Source organism: Pungitius pungitius, chromosome 8 (assembly GCF_949316345.1).
Source record: "Pungitius pungitius chromosome 8, fPunPun2.1, whole genome shotgun sequence".
Lineage (NCBI taxonomy): Eukaryota > Metazoa > Chordata > Actinopteri > Perciformes > Gasterosteidae > Pungitius > Pungitius pungitius.
In genome coordinates this window covers 4,479,255-4,485,440 of record NC_084907.1, presented here as the reverse complement: position 1 = coordinate 4,485,440, position 6,186 = coordinate 4,479,255, and the positions used below count along the sequence as shown (strand labels likewise).

The 6,186-nt window shown below is 44.7% G+C and overlaps 1 long non-coding RNA gene across 2 annotated transcripts in view; it reads right to left on the bottom strand.

Moving 5' to 3' along the window:
* Positions 1-397: 397 nt before the first annotated feature.
* The window catches only part of LOC134132297 (uncharacterized), a 33,275-nt gene continuing 27,486 nt past the window's right edge, over positions 398-6,186 (bottom strand). For both annotated transcript variants that reach the window (XR_009956846.1, XR_009956847.1), the window contains one exon: positions 398-791. This is a non-coding gene — a long non-coding RNA (uncharacterized LOC134132297). The remainder of the gene's footprint in view (positions 792-6,186) is intronic.

Below are 6,186 nucleotides of genomic sequence, written 5' to 3'. Positions count from 1 at the left end.
GGCTTTAATTCTGAAGGGACAACTGGCCGCTGAGAGTTTCTCGTTCCTGATCAGCCTGAAAGCAGTCGGTCTGTGGATCTCGAACAGTTAAAGTCAGGCTTAAAGACCCAAAGCTGCGGCAGGACCTTTATACAAAATGGTGCTGCATCATTCTTCTTCTTCAGCATTCCACAATAAGTATTTTAACGTGGTTCATTGTTCTCATATTTTATGTAATACGCCTAAACTTCTGGTACCAAAGAAACATTCTGGTGCCAAACGACTTATTAATCTACAGAGGCTTCTCTCTTCAAAGGGAAATAAAAGTTAATCCTCAAAACATATTTTAATTTCAAGAAACTCCAGTAAATAGTCGTAACTTTGATTTTTAATATTTATTTAACATTCAGGCTGTTGACAAATGCTTTTGAATGAATGTTTGTAGTAAGAGGACGTGTGAAGGCAGACAGATATATTCTAAGAATATATTTACATATATGTACATGTACGTGCCGATTAAGAGGCTGATAGATGTTCCTGTAGTTGCATCTTTTGAAGAAGCAACAGATGTCGACTGGCTCTGGAACCCGAGGCATCACATTCCACAGCTCTGAAACCAGCAGCCCCCGAAAGCCTCCAGTAAGCGGCCGGGGAGCAGATGGGCGGGGGGGAGGAGGGGGGAGTGAAGGAGGGGGGGCGGGGGCTTTGCATTCTATGTTGGTCTGGCAGCCAGAGCAAGGTGCTGGAAGGAGGAGGCCACGTCGCACCGGTCCGTCTCCAGGGGAAGAATCAGTCCAACAGCCGGGTACACGCTGAAGGAAAAGCATGACGTTAGTAACTGAAGATCATGAGGCTTGATCCATGGACCTTATGAGGTTTGATCCATGGACATTATGAGGTTTGATCCATGTACATGATGAGGTTTGACCCATGGACATTATGAGGTTTGATCCATGGACATTTTGAGGTTTGACCCATGGACATTATGAGGTTTGATCCATGGACATGATGATCCATGTACATTATGAGTCTTGATCCATGAACATTATGAGGCTTGATCCATGGACATGATGATCCATGTACATTATGAGGCTTGATCCATTGACATTATGAGGTTTGACCCATGGACATTATGAGGTTTGATCGATGGACATTATGATCCATGTACATTATGAGGTTTGATCCATGGACATTATGATCCATGTACATTATGAGGTTTGATCCATGGACATTATGATCCATGTACATTATGAGGTTTGATCCATGGACATGATGATCTATGTACATTATGAGGTTTGATCCATGGACATGATGATCTATGTACATTATGAGGTTTGATCCATGGACATGATGCGGTTCTATCCATGGACCTAGTTATGTTGGATTCATGGACATTATGATGTTTATTAAGTACTATCGAAGGTGAAGTACACACATGAGTGTACCCTGTCCTGGTAGCATGTAGCCTGACCCAGATGACCAGGATGTACTGTGATGAACACATCCATGATCGGGTTATTAATGACCCAATTCATATAGAACAAGCTGCGGCTCGTGGGTTGGGAATGGCTCGACCCTTCACCCAATGATTTGAAGAGATATGAGTCATTATCAAATAACACAAAGAGACAAAATACAATTTCCTATTTGTCCACATTCGCTCACCTCGCTGTCACAGCAGAATCTTTCCAGGTAGCTCAAAGTTTCTGTGATTATTGGTGCTCGCCCTCATCAGCCTTCTAGGTGCCCCCCCCCCCTCTTCTCCCCCGTTACTGCCGCGTCCCCTCCAATCACCTGGGCACTCATTAACCAGCCTTTGTGCCGCGCCCGGGTTCAGGAGGTGGTTTGATAATTGACGACGGCTCGGTGCCGATTAAATCCTGGAGAAAGAATGGAACCTGATTAGCGCGTCCTCCCCCCCGGTTTGCAATCGGCATCGCCATCGGCTCCCCCCTTGGGGGCGCGACCTTCTCGTGTCACCCAAATAATGAACTCATTTAATCACGTACGTTTGTGTGGAATCACGCCGAGTGTGTGTGTGTGTCTGTGTGTGTGTGTGTGTGTCACAGAGAGGATTCTTCATTTTGAATCAAGTGATGTGCAGCCACACAGTGTTTCTCTGTGAGTACGGGGGGGGCTCAAACGGTCTTCAGGGTGGTTCACTTTACTTTTTGGGGTCGGAGAGGATTTTGTCTGTGAGTCAAGTGCTGTGGAGCATGAGGTGGAAAGCAGACAGAGGGGCCGTGGGGGGGGGGGTCCAACAGATCTCTCCTCCTACTGATGGAGACAAGGTGTCAGCGTTAATTTATTTACCATTTTACATTCAATTTTATTTTAACCCAAACAGCTTTTTCACCTGACCAAGTGTTTTGGTGGCCAAAACGTTGAAAATACAACGTGTATTTTTGTAGGAAAATCTGCGAAAAAAGAGGATTAACTAAAATGTTGTTTTTGTGAGTAAACGTTAGAATGAAACAGGGTGCAGTTTTTTTAATCACAACTTTTAAACTTTTAAAATTGTTAACACTCCTTGAGCAGTTTTCGTTTAAACATGATCACAGCTCAGTAATTAAGTTCACAATATTCAGAAAAATTGCATCTTCAGGCGCTCCACTGGGAGTAAAACCTGTGACCCTGAGATTGTTCGTGCCTTTCTCTTCCCACGTAAGGGGACGCAGAACTGCGAGGTGAGGACAAAGCATTTGATTGAGGTTTGCCTGTAAAAGAACACGGTATCACCGCCCACGCCGCAACCAGCACGGCACACGGGAGCAACACGCTAAGAGTGAGATGTGCCTTTTTTTTTAGACCTTTACTTCGTGTGCATATTGTTCAGAGAGACGCTACCAGGGGCTCCTGCACAACGGTCTTTCCCATTGTTATCAGTGCTGAGCAGGAAAGCCAAAGAGACCTGTGTGTGTGTGTTTTTAACCATGTGACTTATTGTAGCACGCGCGTGTGTGTGTGTGTGTGTGCATGAGCAGCAGCGAGATCAGAGACTAATAATATCTGAGTGGCGATAGCTTTTAGGTGGCAGCAGGAAGGAGCTTTGAGATAACGTATCGGTAGCAGTAGGCCTCCAGAGAGGCTCCATACACGCACGCACAAGCACTCAGACCACACCTTTGTAAACAAACGTGTATACATGTGACCCAATGTACTTTACTGAAGTTCAAGTAGAAATGCGGCATTACTCCACTAAGTTTGAAAAGTACAGAGAAATATTGGCTACCTAATGGAGCTTCAGAGTAGTGGTGACTGTTAGGAAACCTCATTTTACTGCTGGGACAGATATTTAGATTGAAGATAAGATTTCCATTTTGTGGTAGCCTAAGCATTGCCACTATAAGGGCTAAATCTGGCATTTTAAATCACACCTTTTATCGACAACAACCACACAAAACACACGTTGTGCCCACATGCCCTCGTATCAGGTAGGACTGATTAACGGCTTATTATCTTCGCCAAGGTGCAGAGGACTCTGGGAAAACCGCCAACAAACGACCCCTGACTCCAACATCTCCTGAGTCTAAACAGAGCTAAAGCTAGCACAAGCCGCATTTGCTAACGGCTAACAGCTACCAGCGGGGATTTATTGTGCACTTATCCACAGAATGGAGCTCACTGGGCCGCGCCATTAGGCCTAATAAAGTCAAGAAGAGGCAGAGTGGTATTATTATTAGCATTACCCCCCCCCCCCCTCCATTAGAGCTGCTTGGCCCCTGTCAACATGTAGGCCTACAATTTATGGCTCATGTTTCATTCATCAACTCCTTTCATCACTCTGACGGGTGTATTTTTATACAATAAGCCTGTGTATCATTTGTGATTTTTCGATGTAGTAATACACAATCATCTTATCGTAGATTATCTCCCCATCTCTCGTTTCACGCCTGGCAATTTGTTGTGATAATAATGCTAGCTTTGTTCCTATAGGACCTTTTAAAAAAAAGTTTACAAAGTGCTTTGATGGGCAAAGCAGCAAAAGCAAAGCTATAAAAGAGAAAGAGACAAAACTCTGATAAAAGTTAAACATTACAACATGTGAAACATAAAATAAATCAATATGATGAAAATAAATGCAATGATGATGAAATAAAACATTAGAGAAACGACATCATGTAAAGCCAGTCTGTAAAAGTGCGTTTTAATGAGTGATTGAAGTGTCTGCTACGACTTTATTATTAGAATAGATCAACATCAAAAGACTGCAATTGCGGGATAATAAAGAATAACAAAAACAAAAATCTCAGTATGGTGTTTTGATGGAGGGGCCCCATCAAACACATTTTCTGTATCATATGCTTATTTACCATTGTAATTTCAGCGGTGAAAGTTTGGGAGCCATTTTCATATCTGCCAGATAGGAGCAGCTCTCTGATAGGACGACAGGAGGCGGAGTCAGTGATGACATCACGATGCCGGGTGCTCAGACACTGTCACAGCTGCTGTGAGATGCGTGATAGCATCGCCTGTTAGCGCTCTACCTGATGCACCTTCAAAATGAAGGTTCCTCTTGTTGCATCAAGACGATAAATGCTCAATTAAGTCGTTGAGGTGAAACCTTGGCGTCCACGTTGTGTGGATGAATTCAGAGTGATTTGGGATTCTTCATGAAATACATCTGCATCCCCTTGCTAATGTAATATTTTCCCGTTCGCCAATAGCTAACAGCCGATAGCTAATATGGCACGGATCTGCAATGTCAATCGTTTTACTTGCATTCTCTGTCTTTCGGTGGTTATTTCCTTTGCAAAGCTCGACAAGCGATTTCCATCCGAAGTGTGTGTGCTGACTTACATCCTCATTGTTTACCAAGGCGCAATTAACAGCCCCTCAGCCATCACATGCATTTAAGCCATTAAATATTGAACATACCTCTATTATTGCTACACGTATTCTATGCCGAGTAATTGGCTGCCGCTGTCAATGCCGAGTGAAGGGCAGAGATGAGAAGGATGGAGAGACTGGTGAGGAGGAGGAGGAGGAGGAGGAGGAAGAGGAGGAGGAAAGAGAAGGAGGAGAACAGTGTCAGCTGGAATGTGTCTTCGTCCTCACGGAGCTCCGAGTGGTTCTGCACTGCTACTCTGAGCAAATAGTTACAATTATTATTCCATTCCTTGTGTGCGTGTGTGTGTGTGTGTGTGTGTATGTGTGTGTGCACGCGTGTCAGGTGCAGACGCCTCGGTCCTGGAAAGGGGAGTACGAGCTGTCATCCGGAGAGCTTCAGGAGCAGCTGCTCTAAATTAGAGCCAAATCAGGTCTTCTAATTGGAACTCCCAAGATCCCCGGCGCTCCATAATTGGTGTACCTGTGCCCTGATTGGTTACCTGATTGCCACTGATTAGTTGGCTCAGCTGGCCCGGGACATGGGGACAATGGACAAATCTACAATCGGCCGTCGGGGATGTGGAAAAATGAGACAAAAGTTCCTCTTAACCCTTCGTTTGACCCCACACCTCCCCCCCACCCCTATTCCAGAGCAGTTATGTGTATTTTCAGCATCATTTAGCATAATTTACGGCTCGGTGAATATGAATAATGCACATAACGTGCCACCCTGCCATTTAAAACGGTATTTATCTCAATAATCTCAAGGTCTAATCAGGTGCAATTGCTTAAATGAAATCTGCATAACATTTACACATTACCTGACGTGTGACACCCCCCCCCCCCACAGCAGCGCAAACTTAAACCAAACTTAATGTTGTGACAAAGCAAAAGCACTTGAACCATTTGTGTCTCTGTGCACAAAGTGAATTGACTTCAAGGGCTGCCCTGTCTTTGCTGGTTTATTCAGTGGTTACTTCTGTCCTCTTTAGTACATTTAGCACACGGCTATTTACCCTCCTTATCACACAGTGTTAAATCAAACATTTATCAAGAATGAAGCTTTGAAGCTGCTGCTGTTGTTAATGCCGTCTCCTTGGAGGGGGAGGCGGGGGCGGATGACAGACAGAGAAGAGAGACACAGGAGGGGCGGGGGGGGGGGGTGTAACAGACTGAGAGACAGAGTGGTAAAAGCAATATAGCAGGGGACAAAGACGCGAGTCAAGGAGAAGAAACGAATCAGCTGTCAGGGATGTGGGAGAGGATGAGAAGGAACAATGTGGAGAGGAAGCAGACGAGCTTCTGTGTTCTTCAAGTGATTCATGGAGCTCTGTAAAGAATTACGTTCTGCAAAGAACCGCAAACAGCGCCAGATGT